Below are 18,206 nucleotides of genomic sequence, written 5' to 3'. Positions count from 1 at the left end.
TGTGTGTGTCCCCTTTCCTTCCATTCGCCTTTCTTTTTTTTCCTGCACCGTGTCCTTGTGCCACTCCTGATGGCCTGGGGGATAGGACCTTTCCTCTTACTGGCAGGCAGTGCAGGGTCTCACTGGGACCTCCCTCAGCTGAAGGCAGGCAGTACAGGGGCTTCCTGGGCTCAGACGGCCTTGCTGCGTGTGGCTGCCACCCTCCTTGTGCTGGACGGGGAGACACAGACCACGTGGCATGCTCCTTAGTGTGTAGCTCAATGTCCTTGCCTGCAGTACCGCCGCCCACCACCGCGTGCACTGACCCCAGGCAGCGCAACTCACCGGGCGGAGATCCTTCGGTCGCGCATGCACCACCGGCTTGAGCGCGCTCCCACGAGTCCAGGGAGGCGTGCCGGCAAGTGCGGGATGTGTGGATGATGCCGTCCCAGCAGCGGGTGACGACCCGGGGCCGTAGAGCCGGAGGCCAGGTAACAGACCTTGCGGCAGCATAAGGCTCAGGGGGCGCGGCCTAGGTTACAGGAGGCAGCGGGTGCGGGTTCCCTCTTCGGCAGTCAGACCGAGACAACGGAGCGCAGTGGGTAGGCACCGCAGGCTTCAACTTGTAGACCGATCGGCCTCATCGCCAGTGTAGCGCGGCAGGGCCAAGGTATGAGGGCTGCAGGGGCGCTATTAAATAAGGGTGACATCCATACACAGAGCGGTCTCTTACCGTTTATTTATCCCCCCGGGTCGAGCCCGCCCGATGGGTGTATGCAAGTGTGTAATGTGGTAAAGTAGTGGAGAGCCGGGCTGGCTCTCTACAGAAGAGATGTATGTAAACGGAATTTTTGAGAGATGATAAAGGCAGTAGTATTTTTACAGAAATAATCTAATTCTGATATTACTTGAGTTAGGACCGATGATGCCTCTTTAATTTAAATTAGCAAGTCATCCATATATAGTAAAAAGGCATGTACGTAATCATGCAACATCTATCTCTAGAGTCCATTTTTGTGGACAGCTAACATACATGCCAACATTGTAGAACAAAAGAGTGGGAGATTTTGAAACAAAAAATTGGGGAATGTGTTTTCCTCGTTGATTTCTGTTTGACTAAATAACAGAGATTGTGTATTATTTGGCCTGCAGACGTGCAAACAGCAAAGAAACTTCAGTATTCACCCATCAACCCTGTAGATAGCAAAAACGATGTATTATTTGGCCAGCAGCCATGCAAATAGCACAGAAACTTCATCATTTACCAGGCCACTGACTAGATAGCCGAGGATATGTGCTAATAGGCCTGCTGGCTAGATAGCAGTTATCATGTACTGTTTGGGCAGAGTACATGCAAACAACAAAGTAATTTCACTATTTATCCAGCTACAGACTAAAATAGTAGAGATCATGGACTACTTCACGAGCGACCATGCAAATAGAAGAAACTTCTAATTTCCTGGTCTCCCAATAAATAGCAGAGATTTTGTGCTATTTATCCCTAGCAGTGCAAAAAGCAAAGAAACTTCACTATTTACCCAGTCGCTATCTAATTAGCAGGGATTGTGTATAATTTGGCCAATGGCTATGTAAATAACAAAGACAATTCACTATTTACCTGGCCACCGACTGATGGCAGAGATAATTGACTATTTGGCCAGCAGCCTTACAAACTGCTAAAAAACTACACTATTCACCTGAACACCGACACAATAGAGATTAAGTACCACTTGGTGAAGAAAACCTTACAATTTATGCTGTAGACGATTAAATGGCAGAGGTTCTGAACTAGAAAGCCTGTTGCCAGATAATGACGGATGTTTCACTGTAGATTAGGTACACTTGGTGACTAAGGTGAGGGGAGGAAGTATGCTGTGGAAGTCACACAGGGATGGCTCTATTCATGCTCGGGCATGATGCACATAACTGGCGGCCTTGGGCTTTTGGTTCCTGTTTAAGACTCTCCTCTTCCTCTATGGACTTTTTTCTGCCTCTGCTCCCACCAGTTTCTGGCCAATCTCTCTAAGAAAGTATTTTATTTCTGTTTCACCAAAAGTCCTATAAACACTGTGACCTATAATTTCCTCAGTGTTTGTTCACTGTAATTCTTCTGTAGTTTTGGACTCTTTCTGGCTCCTTACCATCCCATGCTGTCCCTGGCAGTCTCTGCATATTATGACTTTTTTGCAAGCACAGACCACCTCCGATCCCCATCAATTTTGTGATAGTTCCAGATTGTCTTTGTGGTGAGTGTAGGTGAGTGCAAGATATGACTATCACTGCGTGCCAATTGATGGCTCAAAAAGCTGGTTTAGTCTTTCATTCTTCCCAGATTGCTCAGTTGACCTTGGTAGTAACACCGGTTAAGTAAAGTATTCAGTAGCAGCTGTTGTCAGCTACCTGATAAATATTGAATTATCTCTGCTATTTACTTGACTGCTGGCTAAATTGTAGAAAATATTTGCTATTTGGCTGGCGGACTTGAAAATAGCAGGTGGTTCCAGCTCTTGGCAGCAATTTAGGAGAAGGAGTCCCCTGCTGCGACAGATGGGGGGGTGCGAGGAGGAGTGAGGCGGAGTGCAGGTGGCTTGAGGGTAGGTAGACCCTCAGTTGATGTAGGATGGTCCTTGGTTGTGTAGTGCTTTCTATGCGTATGTGAGGATCTTGAACTGCCATCTATTTTGGATTGGACACCAGTGGAGGTTTCTGAGCTAAGGGGTGATGTGAGTTCATTTGAGGAGGCCCAGGATCAGTCTGGCTGTGGTGTTCTGAATGGTCTGGAGTCTTTTGAGGAGCTGGGTGGAAATTGTGGTATAGAGAGCTTTGACATAGTAGAGGCAGCTGGTGACGAGGGCCTGTGTGACGGTCCTTCTAGTGTTGATTGGGATCCATCTGAAGAGTCTGTGGAGCATTTGTAGAGTGTGGAGGCGATTTTGTTGACTTGTCATTTCATGGGGAGTTAGCTGTCAAGGATGATGGAGTTTGCATGCATGGTCTGTCAATGTGGGTGATGGTCCGAGTTCTGCCGGCCACCAGCTGTAGTACTATGCGGAGGTGTTCTTCCCAAAGATCAGTACTTCTGCTTTGTTGGAGTTGAGTTTGAGGCAGCTGCCTCTCATTGATTTGGCTACGTTTGTCATGGCGTTGCAGAAGTTGGTTTTAGCATCGAAGGGGCCCTTGGTGAGCAAGAGGATTAGTTAAATGTCTTCAGCGTAGGAGTTTATGTTGAATACATGGGATCTGATGACGTCTGCGAGGGGGGTCATGTAGATGTTGAACAGGGTGGGGCCAAGGGATGATACTTGGTGTACGCTGGTTATGATGTCCTTGGGTGCAGAGATGAAGCGAGGCAGTCAGATGCTCTGTGTGAGTCCTGAGAGGAAAGAAGCGATCCACTTGAGGGCATTTTTCTGTATGAAGTTGTAAAGTTTACCAATTAGGATATGGTGGGAGACGGTGTTGAAAGCAGCAGAGAGGTCGAGGAGGATCAGCACCACAGGTTCTCCCCAGTTGAGGAGAGTTCTAATGTTGTCTGTTGGGGCAATCAGCACAGTCTCAGTGCTGTGGTGGGTACGGAATCCTAATTTTGAGGTGTTGAATCGGTGGTTTTGTTCTAGGTGTCCGGTAAGCTGTTGGTTGATTATTTTCTCAAATACTTTGGCTGGGTAGGGTAGGAGGGAAATTGGTCAGTAATTTTTGAAGTCGCTGGGGTCTGCCAAGGGCTTCTTTAGGAGGGGTCTGACCTCGGAGTGTTTCCATCTGTCTGAGAGGGTTACTATGGAGATGAAGGTGTTAAGGATGCTGGTAAATTCTGTGCTGATTGGGTTGATGTTGAGAATGAAGAGACGGTGGGAGAAGGGGTCGAATGGTGCCCCAGAGTGGATGGATGACATGACGACTGTGGTGGTCTGAGTGGGGAGCGGTGCCCAGGTGGTTAATATTAGGCTGGTGTTTTCTAGTTGATTGAGAGTGTTGAGGCTGAGAGAAGTGGGTTGGAGGTTGAAGTTATTGTAGATGGAAGTAATCTTGCTGTGAAAGTAGTCTGAGAGGGTGTCAAAGAATTTCTGGGAGGGGTGGATGTTGTTTCTCTGTGGCATTCGGGTTGGAGCATTCCTTGACAATTTTGAAGTGTTCCTTTATGTGGTTGGCCACAATGTTGATAGGTTCCATGATAGCTGCTCTCTTGGCTTCCTTGATGCGCAGGTGGTAGCTGCTGAGCATGGCTTTGTGAGTGGCTCTGTCAGCAGGGTCCTTTGTGATGCACCATCACTTTGAGTTGGTAGCAGTTGCGCTTGGTGACTGAGCTCTGGGGTGTACCAGCTGGCATGTTTTGAGGTTTTGTTGGTTTTAGCTGGCTTCAGCAGGGCAACTCTGCCGGAGCATTTGTTGATCAAAGCAGAGAAGTTCTGGATGGCCTGGTCAAGGTCTGCTGATGTTTCGAGTTGTGTGGTGATTGAGGGCCAATGTCCATTGAGTCTTGGTTGCCTTGCCCCAGCTGCGTTGGGTGGCGCTGTGGCGATGGTATGCTGGGCATCAGAGATGGTAATGTTAACGATAGCGTGGTCAGTCCACGTGAGTCCTATGACATGGGTGAATTTGATTCTGTAGCTGGAGGTAAAAATGGTGTTAAATATGTGAGCGGCTTTGTACGTGGGATCGGTTACCAGTTGGGTGAGGCCAGTGTTGTTGAGGTCCTCCAGGTGTGAGGTAGAGTCCGCGTTGTTGGGGTCGTCTATGTGGAAACTGAGATTGCCAAGCAGGATGTAGTGGTGGGAATCGATGGCAAGTGGGGCAATGAGGTTGGAGATGGCATCGCAGAAGGCTGGTTGGGATTTTGGGGTTCTGTAGACAATGCTGCCTCTTATTGTGGTCTTAGCGTCGGTTTGTCATTGGAGGTTGAGGTGTTCCATGAGAGATGTTGTGTCGTCTTTGGTGATGGTGCAATGGATGGTTTCCTTGAAGATTATGGCAATGCCCCTGCCGTGTTTGTTGGTGCGGTCATGGTGTATCAATTCAATTCAAAATAACTTTATCCGGCACCTTGACCACAAAAGTTTAACAGACAAACAATACAATTGGTAAAAAGTTAAAATTCTTGTTTAGAAGATAATATCACAGTTAAAAATAATAAAAATAAGCACCTCTTTAGTCATAGAAACTCATGTTTCTTAAAATGAGCTATACCATGTGCATCATCTCCCCGACCGGTTACTGAGCCTCATAACGTTTCCTAATACCCATTGCAGTTTTAATAAAATTTGTCACCGCACTACAGTTAACAGGACTGGTCAGGGGTTGCAAGTATCCCCGCAACGCGAGTACAAGGATGAATGGTCTTTAATAGGGGTACCAAAAATCTTCTCCTCGGTTCCTTATAAAGTGCACAAAAGAGGATAAAGTGCATGTTACTGTGGGCTCCCATGTTGTCACAAGGGCAAGGAGTAAGGAAGTCCATCCACCCAGATTGTCTGGGGAAAGCCACTAAAAAGTGCAAGGTGCCTTTGTGGAGTCTTGTTAGTAAAAAACGTTTCTGACTATTAGTAGTAAAGGACAGGTAAAAATGCTGTTTAGGCATAAAAGAGCAGCTGGGACCAGCCGCCTCCAATTGAGAATGATGCAGGGTTGCCCAGATGTTATGCGCCTCTTTGACTATTACCTTGGCATTTATGGGACTACTCAACGGAGTATCAAAGTACTCACCCAGCCCAATCCCAAATAGCCTATCCCTCACAAAGCGAAGCCAGGAGATCGTCAATGACTTGTCCAAATTGATACAGTCTTCGATGATCTCCCTGGAAAACTGTAGCTCTTCGCACGCACACATTTTAGACCATAATAGCATGGGAGCAGAGCCTCTACGGTCTTCTACATATTCCATCCCCACTTCTTGATGAGAGAAAGAAGTGGCGGAGCTATTTGGGATCATCAATAAGCGTTTTATAAACTTATTTTCAACCACTTGCAATACACGTTTTTTTTTGGTAAAAAAAATTGACCTTCAGGTCTAGGGTCGACATAAAATCCGTAAAAGCATCCAATTACGTTTGCAGACTATTGGCCGTCAAGGCCATAAGTACGGTATCGTCCGCATACAAAAGTAGCGGGACTGGGTTACCTCCAATACGGGGAAAATCAATTTTTTTTGCCCAATAAAAACGCTTCCCAACCATTTGTGTAAATTAGGGGGGAAAAAGGAGCTAAAATGCACCCATGCCGAACTCCTTCGGTGGAAGCAATAGGCTTTGTCCTCTCTCCACTTGTGCTGAATCTTATGGAGACGGAAGTGTTAGCGTGGAGTCTTTTCAGAAGTAGGATCAAAGCCTTTTCAAAGCCCATTTCACCCGTTAGCACCCACAGTTACTCCCAGTTAATGGTATCTAATGCGCTGGACAAATCCATGAAGGCAAGGTGGATAGAGCCACCCTTTGCCTTCATGTACTTGCCTATAATCAGGGATAAATGTAAGCACTGCTTTGTGGTTCCCAGCCTCCTATGGAAACCATACTGGGTTTTCAAGTTAATCCCCTTATTAGATGCCGAGATCTCAAGTCGCGCCAATATTACCATACCCAGGACCTTAACAGTGGCGTCAATAAGGGAAATAGGCCTATAACAGGCAGGATCAATTCTAATCCCTTTTTTTAAACACAGATACAACTATGGCCTCCTTCCAGGAAGCAGGAATTGGACCAATTATCACAGATTTAAAAACGTTGGTCAGCAGGGGTGCCCAAAGACCAGTATTTAGTTTGAACAGATCTAGAGGAACACCATCTGGACCTGGGGCCTTCTTACATATTCCTTTCGCTAAGGTTTCTTTCACTTCTGCCACCGTAATCGAAGCACTAAGCTCAGTTGCTAGTCCTTTGTCTACGGGATGCTCCTCATTGCTCGCCGCCAACAGCCTACCACTAGGGTTGAAAATGGTCGCAAAATGGGATTCCCAAGTGTCTCCCAAGATCATTGAGTCCATTTTAGTTGCTTCCTCAGTAAATTGGGGTTGGTTAATGATGGCCCAAAAACGTTTGCTATCCTTTAGAGCACTTGCCCTCTCCAGATTCTTCCAGGCTAGATGCCTCAACTCCTCTTTTCTTTTAGGGATAGTACTTTTATATAGACATCCAGCACTTTTTATTAGTTCTCTATTACGGGGATAGAATGGAGGGCAATTTTTAGATTCTTGTGGGCTCTCGAATATTCTGCAATAAACCATCTCGACACTAGGCTCTGCTTGGGCCTGATCAGACGTGTTAGTCTGTTAGCTACGTTGGTACAGATTGTTTTGAAATTTTGTACAATCGATTCGGAGTGAGATTTCTGCTGGAGGCAGTTCATGATCACATCGTGGTTCGCTTTGACTATTTCCCCCTCAAGTAGTATAGGATTTACTTCACCAAAGTTTATTAGAACGCCTTTATTATGATTGTAATAAATACGACATCTGCCCCCCCCATTGTCCTAGCTAATACTATAAGTGAAGCAATGAGTGGGTTATGGTCACTCAAGAGTTTTGGTTCCATCTTAAAATCACATACAAATGAAGAACACTCCCTTGAAATAAACATAAAATCAAGCATACTTTCCCTACCCCCTCCGACAAAAGTGGGGCACTGTGTTAAAAAACTATTAGTCAAACTGTCCAGATCATTCTCAATAATGATGGAATTTAGTACCTCCCCATGCGGGGTGTGGATGAAGTGCGACAGGGGCTGTCAGCTGTGTCCACGAGACCCCAAACTCTATCATTACTATACTCACATAACGTACGATTAAAATCCCCCACCCACAAAACGCACAAAGTCTGCCATTTCCCAGAGACGTTTGAAATTTCCAATTGCAAAGCTTCTATAGCATGATAGTTCTTTGGGTCAAAAATATTGTGATACCAATTTACAAGTAAAACTTTAACCTGCAACACATTAACAATCATAATCAGTTGAAACCACTGTGACCAACCAACACATTGAGCTTTAATGGAACCAAATTTGACAGAGAGTAGGGTAACCCGCCCTCCCTTAGCCCTACCTGCCGAAGAAAGTATGGCAGGCACGTTGAAGGCGTGATAGCCATCCATCACTATGTTCTCTTTGGCCCACGTTTCCTGCACACAGATAACATCAAATCCCCGGATATATTCCAGCCAAACCTCATCCAATAGTTTAGAACGCATGCCTGCAAAATTCCAGGAGTTTAGTTTGACTCTGGGTGTTGGGTGGCCCTGGCTAATTTCCGGAGGTATGGCCATTATGGCAGATGGACTAGCCACAAATATCTGGGACAGCCCCTCATCCTGACAAATGACCTCAGTGGCTGAGTTCATGACTAGAGAGCAGTTTCTGAAATCAACCATATTCTCCTTATCAGTTGGACCAGGGAAGTTTGAGACCATATTTTTGGAGGGTTTTGTATGTGCAAAGTCCTCTGGATCAACAGATATGTAACCCCTACTACCATTATCTGATTGGCAACCAGGCTGTCTGATTAGTCAGTCAATCTCAGTTAAGTCTGAGAGTGCCTCGAAGCGGTTAGGGTGAAAGGAGGAAGGGTGGTTTGGTACGCTGGAACTTGATCTTGGCTGGGTGGGCCGCATACCATGAGATAAAAAACTGGATAGGGGGATATAAGAAACCCAAGGGTCGAGCCATTATTTGCTCACTAGGTGAATCTTTCAGCTGATTTAAGGCAAGGTGCACACACCTCGCATCAAATTGAGCACAACACAGTCCCCCGGATACTTTTCTTAGTTTGACCTACCCAACTCACCTGCCTGGCCATGATGAGGTACTCGAACCAGTTAAAATGAGATGGGATTTTCCTGGAGCACCAGTGTGCAGATTTATTTATAAGGCTCTGGCAGCTTTCAGGTTGGCCGGGAGATAACATCGGAACCCCGGTTAAAATCAAACTATAGGGGGTACATTCTGGCGGCAAGTTTAATGAGTTTAGTAAGTCACTAGTCCCTCTCCCACCTAAAGGGCCCTCTAAATGGTTGTGGGGCGTTGGGACCCCCAAAAGGTGTCTACCCCACCCCTGGTTTAAGGGTTCTGGGGAGCAGAACACCCTCACTCAGATGTTGGCTTTGTGGAGGGGGGGGGAGGGGGGGGTGATTTCCCTGAGAAACATGGTCCTCTGGTAACCTAACCGGTACGCTATTTTTTGGAGCATCCTGGTTACGCTCACAAGGGCGGGAAGTAGCACCAGGAGTAAATCTAGCCTTCCCAAGGACCAACCCTCTGGATGAAACGTCCTCTACGTTAACACCCCGCCCTTCGGCTATACTGCTTGTTGTTTCCTCTCTCTCTCTATAGAATTGTATAGGGAGGACTTTGTTGCTGGCGCTAGGGCTTGACGAACATGGGTTAATTGTTCCTCGATATTAATTAGTCTTACCAGAATAGGTGCCAGGGCCTCTTCGACTAACTTACCATATTTTTCAATTCAAATATCAGACACATCCTGTCTGGGGTTAGTAACCCCTCCTATACCGGAGTTAACAACTTTGCCTAATATTTGTGGGTTTGTTTTGGTCTTTTTATCTTGGGCGACTGACTGTTATTCTTACGTACAGCTCCTGCTCTCTCCCCCACTCTCTCAGTTCTTTTCCTCTTTCCTCCTGTTGTGGTCAATAAACCGGACTTTATCAAGGTCAGATTCTTGTTGATAGGGCTCACTTCACCGTCCTGTTTGCCTTGTGATTCCCCCGGCTCAAAACTATCACGGCGGAGGAAATGGGAACTTGGTGACTATCAGCGATGGCAGTTTCTGATATGTCCACTTGAGAATCAATGATGGGAGATGGTGATACAGAAATGGAGGGTAATTCCAGTGTAGGTGCCAAAGAGTGTCTCCTTTTGGCTTGCTCTATTTCTTTACTAATGGCTCCCACAGCCTTTTGCAGAAATCCATCCAGGGTTGTGTCAGTGGTTTTTGGGGCAAGTACAGGCTTTCTCTTCCCATGGTGCAGTACGTAGCAAGAAAAACCCTTGTGTGCCTTGAAATACAGTAAAATAGAGTTACCTGTAGGGACTGTGCTTCAGGACCTGATTTCCCACCTCAAATCCAGCTGCCGGTTGCACAGGTCACAGAGCCAAAAGAAAGGGCCCAGCCTCCTCCTGGCTCTGACGGGCATAGATGGGCCCGGGCACGGCCCGGGCACGCCCGCACGTGTCCCGCGCTGCGGGGGCCCTTGCCGGCTTAAAAGCATCTGGCACGGTCGTGTGTGTCAGCGGCATCCTTGCCGCAAGGCTACCTGGGAGCTGTAGTTCCTGCTCCCAGGCTAGGTCCGTAGGCTGGCGTCTCCAGGTGCCCCTGGTAGCCCGATGGCGGTGGCAGGTTCACGAGCACTCTTTGCTCCCCGCAGGCTCATGGCCGATCATCTTGTAGCCATCTGGAGTGGCGGTGGTGATGTCGGAGTTTGAGGAGAAGTTGAGCCACGTTTTGGTGATGAAGGCTACGTCAGGGTAGAGGGTGGTGATGGTGTCCTAGATTTCATTGGCACGTTTGCAGAGGGAGCAGGGGTTGAGCAGGATGCATTGGAGAGGTTCCAGGTTGTTAGCAGCAATGTTCCCTAAAATATTTTTCCTTTGTGTGCGGCAGAGTAAGGTCTCTGTGCACTGCAGCCAAGGCTATGTGCACACAAGAACCCGACAGCACGTGTAGACTAGGGCTTTAAGTGGGAGGAAAAAACTAGAGGAGGGTCTCTCAACGTGGCGTAGCCAATACAATTAAGGGCATGGCTTAAAAGCAATTAAGCTAAAAATCTGTGCTTAGCATAGTGTGCCACACAACTGATATTTTGCTTCTTCTGTCATTGCATCCAGAAAAATAATAAAAGTAACATTACACCTACAAGAAGCCAGGACTATTGGTTTTGTTAATGGCTGATTGTTGCATAAAGTTGGATACAATATTGAAAATGCTTCCGCTCTTGTGGCAGAGGTTGTGACTTAATGCTCGAGCTGCCGATTTAGGAGACGGGTTTGGAGTCTCGGGTCAGATTAACATCCGTTGATTCTCTGCAAAATAATAAACCTCCCCGTGCATAAAAAAAAAAAAAAAAAAAAATCATATAAATCCAACTATATAAAACTTGATGCATTTATTTTCTTAATGCAGCGTGTCTGCAGGTCTGATTGTGCCTTTTGAAAGTATATATGTTAATCACAGCGCCAATCAAGGGCTGCCTTTAACATAAATACTTTCAAAAGTCAAACAATCAGCTCCACAGTCGTGCTCTAATTAGAAAAGAAATGCATCACGTTTAAAAGCGCTACCGATGATTCTGGGTCAAGGCTCTTTCTTGTATAGTGTAGTGTCATGTGTGTTAGAGATAGCAGGACCCCTCTGGTCCCCGACGTACTCCGTAGAATAGTGACACAAGTGTTTGGGTGTGGTTAAGAAAAGCCATGGTGTAGTAAGCGCAGTTAACGGTTATACTCAGATGAATAAAGATATGTAACACCGAGCTCCGTGTTGCTGTGATTAATACCAAGCTTCCAGTCCCAAAATGCTGGCTGTCCTGATTAATCCAACAATAGCTAAAAAGAGAAATATGTCAAAAATTTTTAGAGTTCTATTTTATTTGATCAATTTTTGATTAAAGTGAAGCCCCGCTGGTTGTAAAGTCTAGGGATGGATCTGCCTGACAGCTTTTATTTGACCTCCACTGCGTCCTCAATCTTAATCTTCTTGCATTGCCCTCTTTTTCTTTAGAGGATATCTAAAATTGTATGGGTTTTGGAATAGAATCCGTTCACTGATGGCTTGTACTGGGCAGTGATTTTTGTTGGCATTAAGTATCGGGGTTAGCCCGGACAGATACAATAATCCTTCACCCTCTTTTTATTTTTGATTACGCCTATTACTGTCTGCCCATTTGGCCCATTGTGTATTGCTGACACATGGGGATTAGAGATGGCATTGCAAGAAAAATCTCTCATTGTGCCTTGTTCTTTTTGTTGCAACAACAGGAGAAGACTTAAAGTGCACACAGTGTGGAGTAAGCACAAGCTTGAGAAGGAGATGGGGTACCACACGGCGGCAGTTCACCACGTGCAGCCCCACGTAGGAGGTGCTACAGCAGCTCACATGCATAACTTGGTGAGTCGTTGTGAATACCCCAGAAATGTTGTGGGCTGATCCCAAATGTGGTGGACATCCCATGTAGCCAATGACTGAAGGGCGCTCCCCCAAACAATCCAAGAGCTTAGGAGGGCTGATCCAAAGCTCCTTTCTGTATGTTATTATATGCTGGGCAGGGGAGTCCACTCCATAACATCACATGCGTTTGGAAGTGCAAGTTTACCCTGACGAGTAACTTGACACTGAATTTACAGGTGTTTGCTTGAACAATAATATGTATGAAGAATATCGATACAGTGCAACTATAGGATTACGATCAAGCTGCATATATAACGGGGCGTCTCAGCAGTGTCGCTTACTAGGAACACATCGTTAGATATGCATATTATGAAACAACACAAATGTCCAAGCAGTGAAGGGAGAATAGCCAATTAAACATGCAAATGTGTTAGACAGACGTCCACTATGCGGACTGATCATTCCGGAACTACCTCACGGCTTTCAGGATAACATCTAAATATTTATAAAACTGCGCTACGACGAAACTTCAGAACTGCCTTGTAACACATCACATTTGGACAGTACTCCTTTCAAATCACACACGTATATGAATTTACTGATAATTTACAATGCAATAAAAGTGTCCACATAGACAGGACTAGCTCCAAGACTGAGGTTCTCTCATCAGATACATATGTACATATCTCAGTCTATAAATAGAACACTCCCAAAATGTGTGCATCCAGGAAATCACTCCAGACACCTTCTGTAGTGAGTGCAAGAATGCACAGTTTAATAGCAGGAATCACTTGTGGTACACGATCAGAAGTTCCCTGACAAAGAACAATACTTACTAAATGAACAAAAGGTAATTGTGGATTGTAGGACCCGAACACACATATATGCCCTTTCATGTTCCAATAAACTATCTCTCTTTATCCTCTACGTATCATAAGACTGAATTCATTCATTCATACTCTTCTTCAAAGAATCAATCTGTATTGTTCAGGCACAGTTACATTAATTGCTCTCTGGTCAATTTTATTCTAATTTGCATAGCTTTTTTATGCTGTTTGAGCGACCCTACTATTTTCAACACAGATTCATTCAAAAACAATAAAAATAATCAGGAATAATCAATTACCATAGTTACTACATCATTTATCCTTATGCCGGAAGCCATACTGCTCAAGGAGGTTAGAGAAGCCGGCTTCAGGTAATGCCTGGAGGAGAGAGAAGAGCGTCCTATACCGCTCTTGTACTGACGCCGACTGGAAAGCTGCGTTTCTTATCTTAAAGGAGCGCAGCTGGGGACAGATTGTGGGCCATTGTGAAAATATTTATGTTAATTGCCGCGCATGATGGTGCTGTAATTAACAAATATTTTCACAAAGTCCCATAAACAGCCTCCGGCCGTGCCCCATTAAGAAATGAATGCAGCACATGCAGGAGGAGCCACTAATTGCACAGGCTTCCAGCAGACAGGAAATTAGCATTTTTCGCGCCGCTCGCATTTTAAAAGTGGCGGTGCAAATGCTCTCCCGGGATGGCTGTGTGTGCGCGCTTCACACAGCACTGCTCGCTTGGGGGAACGGAGGTGCGTGCGCGCGCCTTACAGGGAACAGTGGTTAGCAGTATTCTGAGAGGAAGTGGCACTAGGTCCAGCGCGGACAGATAGTCCTGTGCAGCAGGACAAGTGGCATTGGCGGCAGGTGAAGAGGCCTTTGGTTCATCGCGGGGAGGCAGCACCACAGCTGTTATTACAGCGTTCAGGACCAAGAGCTCTTTGGTGGTGTAGCGGTGAATGGTGGGAGGACCATGGTTCCTGGTGTTCGGCGCAGTCCAGGCGCGGAAAAGCGCAGACTGACTTCCCTTTGGTGTACCTTTGGCATGTCAGTGGCAAAGACATGCAGCGGCCTCCATAAGTATCCCTGGGAGTTGGGATGGGCTGTTAGGGAGGCAGGATGGTCTGGGAGCGGGAACAACGGCAGGTACAGGCATGGGAGCAAGCGAGGACAAAACCACAAAATCCAGGAAGAGAGCCAATGGTAAAATTACCCCACAAAATGAAATTTACAGAAACACAACAACACCCTGGTGGTCCTCCAGGCATCAGGACTGAACTGTCGGCTGTGGGGACTCGAACGTAGTCCCAGTCAGTTAATAGCTCGGCAGGAGCTGGAGAGCAGCTCAACGACCAGAGGTTGGGTCTAATTTGCAAACGACCAATGAACTATGATTCACAAAATACTTTGTCAGGTTCCACCTTCCAGAATCCTCGGGATTGTGCTGATGCTCAAAGGGGTCCACCTCTCGACTGCCCCAAGTCCGGAACATAAATACACACGGACTAGTGAGATAGTCAAGTGAGGGAAAGAAAGGATGACACAGAAAACACACCATAAGTACCCAGCTCACTATTCCAATAACACAGGTAGGTGAAGCATTGCTACATAAACAATTGAAACGTTTTGTAAAACACTACCTGTAAAAGAAAAGAGTGAGGGAGTGATACCAGAAGAGGGAGGTTGCAATCTCCCAGCATGGAACTAAGGGTAGGAAGAAATAACAAACAAGCCTGATCTCATACCAACATCACTATTATCACACTAGTAACAAGAGAGGAGACAGTCCCCCCACCTACCCAAGGGTACATGTGGAATTGTCTGGGATGCAAAGTAGCAGCTTCCTGCTCACCCTCTAACGTCTCTCTCTCTCCTAGGAAACAATATATAAAGAACAACCAAACGTGAAGAAATGAAAGGCCGAGGTACACTCACGACTAGTACTAAGCCTAATATGGAGCAGACTTGGGTTAGTTTAGAGACCAAGACACACCCAGCAACTGTCCTTTGCTGTCCTGGGGATGCCAACTGGACAACAGTACAATCCATAACCCCCAGGAATCGGAAAGCAACAGGCGGGGTCTTACACAACACTGAGGTGTTTTCCTTTTGATCTGACAATAAACAAACTTACTGCAACATGATACCAAGTACGGGAGTAAAGTGAGCGCAGCAACAGAAGTCTGAACTGCTACGACAGTTTGATGATTAATGTCAGTAGTGCATCCCTGAACAGCCCTCTAGATAACACTCGCCAGTCTACTCACGGGAAAAGCCAAGTCCTGCTGAGTATGGTGGTCACCGACTCTCCGCACGAGACCACAGCAATGTCAGATGTCTCCAACAGGAAGATTCAGGGTGACTACGCCCCCAACAAAAGAACGACAGGCGCTCCTCTGCCTTGAGGCTGCGGGAGTGCTCGATATCTCCTCCAATTGAGGAGCAAGGGGGAAACTCTTAGACAAGAGCGGGATAGCGCTCCTCTGCAAGGGATTGCTGAGAATGCGCTATCCCGCCAACAGAGGAGAGAAGGGATGCGCCAGTTTAGGACCGTAAATCCAGTCCTCCAGAACAACGAACAAGACGGTCAAAGGGTGTGAGACTCACTCTTACCGCCCGAATACCTGTAATCCTTGGAGCAAACAGCCACGGGAATCCGCCAGGGTCCGATCGCCTGGCTGCCCCTATATCCGGTATCCAGTGCTGCGTCCGAGTCACGTGGGGTGAGACTCGTGCTATGGATGCTGGGCATTGTAGTTTTTAGGATCGGGTGAATTCCTGGATCACCCAAATGGAAGCAGTCAGTGTTTAACCGGCTGCGAGATTCTGACATACTTAATCAAGGAAGGTTTTTAAAATGACCTGCCTAATTGATATTCATTAGGCAGGTTTCAATGTGCGACTATAATCACAGGGATGGTGACCTGCAAGGAACAGCTCACCACTATCTCTATGACTGCATTCTTAAATGGAACCAGTGCTGCTGATGGAGCAGGGTTTTTACTTTAAAACCAAATATCTGTTTCATTTTCGCATGTTATAACTAAAAGTACTACTGATTAATTATTAAAAGTTTGTTGAATGATGTTTAACCAACCTTATTAACAAGAGAATTATACGTGGGAATGCTATTGCATGGCTAAATAATAAGTGAACTAAGTTAGTGAGCAAACTGACAGAAAACGATGTTGCTTATGTGATGTAATGGTGTTTTGCACTTATAATTAATATGCATTAATGGCTTTTTGATGTCGCAAATGGCTAGATAAATACACACACATAAGGGTATTAGCAGGGGAATAACACTGTATAATCATTTCCGTGCAGTAATTCTGTTTTATGTTTATTTTTGCTTAAGTTGTCCAATGAGGCCTACGCGAAAATGGCTGCCATCTACAGCCTGCACTTGAGTAGATGGAAATTTACAAAAAGGCTTCGCTCTGCCTGTGACCTTGCACCTCCGATGAACTGAAAAGCCATAGCATGATGACAAGTCCGGGACATCTGCCAAGAGCCCCTGGAAGACGGAAAAGTTGATACGAACTTGTTGTGAACCCACTATTGAAACAAATTCACCTAGTAGAGACATCCGTAAAAGTAACGAATTAGACATGGACGTTCAATTCTGCTATTCATTATTTGGGACAATCTATGCGTGAGAAAATCTCGCAGAATATCGAAAAAGTACCAAGATGACATTATTTCCGCCATTCATTCGTTCTGAATAAAGAAATGTAACTTTATAGAATGTAAATTTTAGTATAAATAATAGTAGACTAGAGAGGTCTAGCGCCACTTCTTCCCGAGCTGATGATGTGAGGTCCCTATGCTGACGGAGAGGACGATGACTCTACATGACGGCAGAAAACTATAATTCTTCTACAGAGGACCGATTCTGACTTAGGATCTGACATTTAGACAGAATAGGTAAATATGAGAAAAAATGAATTTGCATTTAATTGGCTTTTCTTGCAACTTTAGATAAATGAACAATCTGTTTGAATTTCTGTCTCGGGTGATTATTTCTGGTCATGTTTATTGATTTTATTGTGTATTCTTTGAAATGTATTTTGTGAGATCTATAGCAACTAGCTGGTCGCATTGACCTCAAAGTACAGGCAGATTAGATAGACATTCAGGAAAGGTGTTTCTCCTTTACAGGGCTCAGATAGAGTGATTTAGGGTGAATGTTGGTGTAATGGGCCCCACCAGCGTGTGATGTGTGTATGTGTGTGGGACTGTGAAATCATTCCGTCCGTGGAAGTAGAGGGGATTCGGAAGCTCTGATCTGCACCAATGCTTTAAAAAAACTTTTCTGTGTTGGAAAACCTTTTTCCTCGGAGGTTGCCAACATGGTTCCCAAATGGAAATGGCCCCCATCTGGTCCCTGCTTTTTATGGCCGTAGTCCACCTGCTCTTTCCCTGACTAGTTCTCCTGGTCCTTCTCCAACTTGTCATGATGCTCCTAGTTGTCCTGATTCTGCCCTAACTTGTCCATTTAGTCTTGAACATCCTTGTTCAGAGCAACCTGTTCTAAGTCACCCAGCTTGGTCATCCTGGCCCGCCTTGCCCTGGTCCTCCTTGTCCTGGGGTCATGTCCTCGTACTCCTGGGTCTCTGTTATTTGGTCTTCCGTTTCCTCTTCGTTGTAGTTCCACTGGTCCCTCTTTGCCCTGAACCTTTTATCTGTTGTCCTGCTGACTATAGTTGCCTTGCCACCTCCTTCAGATTCTCCAGGTCCTGTTCTCCTAGCCTTCCTCACTCTTGGTCTGGTTTGCCTAACACTGGCCTTCCTATTCTTGGACCTCTCAGTTTGTGTCATCTTCCTGGTTTTGTGCCCACTGTACTGGATCCTTTTGTTTCTGCTCCTCCTTGCTTGGGTCTTTGTATGGTAATCCTCTTGGTTCTGATCCTCCAGGGCTATCCTGGTCCTTTCAAGCTCCATTCTCCTAACTCTTCATGATCCTCTTGACCTGGTCATTCTGATCCTCCTCGCCCTGCTTAGCTGATTCTTAGTACTTTAGTTCCTGGTACTTCTGGTCCCCTCAGGCTACCTGGCCTCTCGTGTCCCACCCCTCTTAGAGCTTGCTCTCTTACCGTTGGCTTCTGAGTTTATCATTGTGGTCCTCTTGGCCCTGCACCTTGTCATCATGGACATTCTGTCACTGCCCCTTGGCCCGTGTTCTGTTTGTCTGGGTCATTCTGAGCCTCATTGAGGTCCTCTTAGACATCCAGGTCCAGTCCCCTTAGTCTTCCGGTCTCTGGCTGTTCCGGTCAGCCAGAGCTTCCTCACCCTGGTCCT

At 46.0% G+C, this 18,206-nt stretch overlaps 1 long non-coding RNA gene across 1 annotated transcript in view; it reads left to right on the top strand.

Moving 5' to 3' along the window:
• LOC146798212 (uncharacterized) overlaps positions 1-16,906 on the top strand; it is a 79,326-nt gene extending 62,420 nt beyond the window's left edge. Inside the window, exons 2-3 of the long non-coding RNA XR_014969129.1 lie at positions 11,949-12,078; positions 16,264-16,906. This is a non-coding gene — a long non-coding RNA (uncharacterized LOC146798212). The remainder of the gene's footprint in view (positions 1-11,948; positions 12,079-16,263) is intronic.
• Positions 16,907-18,206: the final 1,300 nt, after the last annotated feature.

Source organism: Triturus cristatus, chromosome 9 (genome assembly GCF_964204655.1).
Source record: "Triturus cristatus chromosome 9, aTriCri1.1, whole genome shotgun sequence".
In the NCBI taxonomy this organism is placed as follows: domain Eukaryota; kingdom Metazoa; phylum Chordata; class Amphibia; order Caudata; family Salamandridae; genus Triturus; species Triturus cristatus.
Note: the sequence above shows the minus strand (reverse complement) of the source record. Positions and strands in the feature narration are given on the sequence as shown.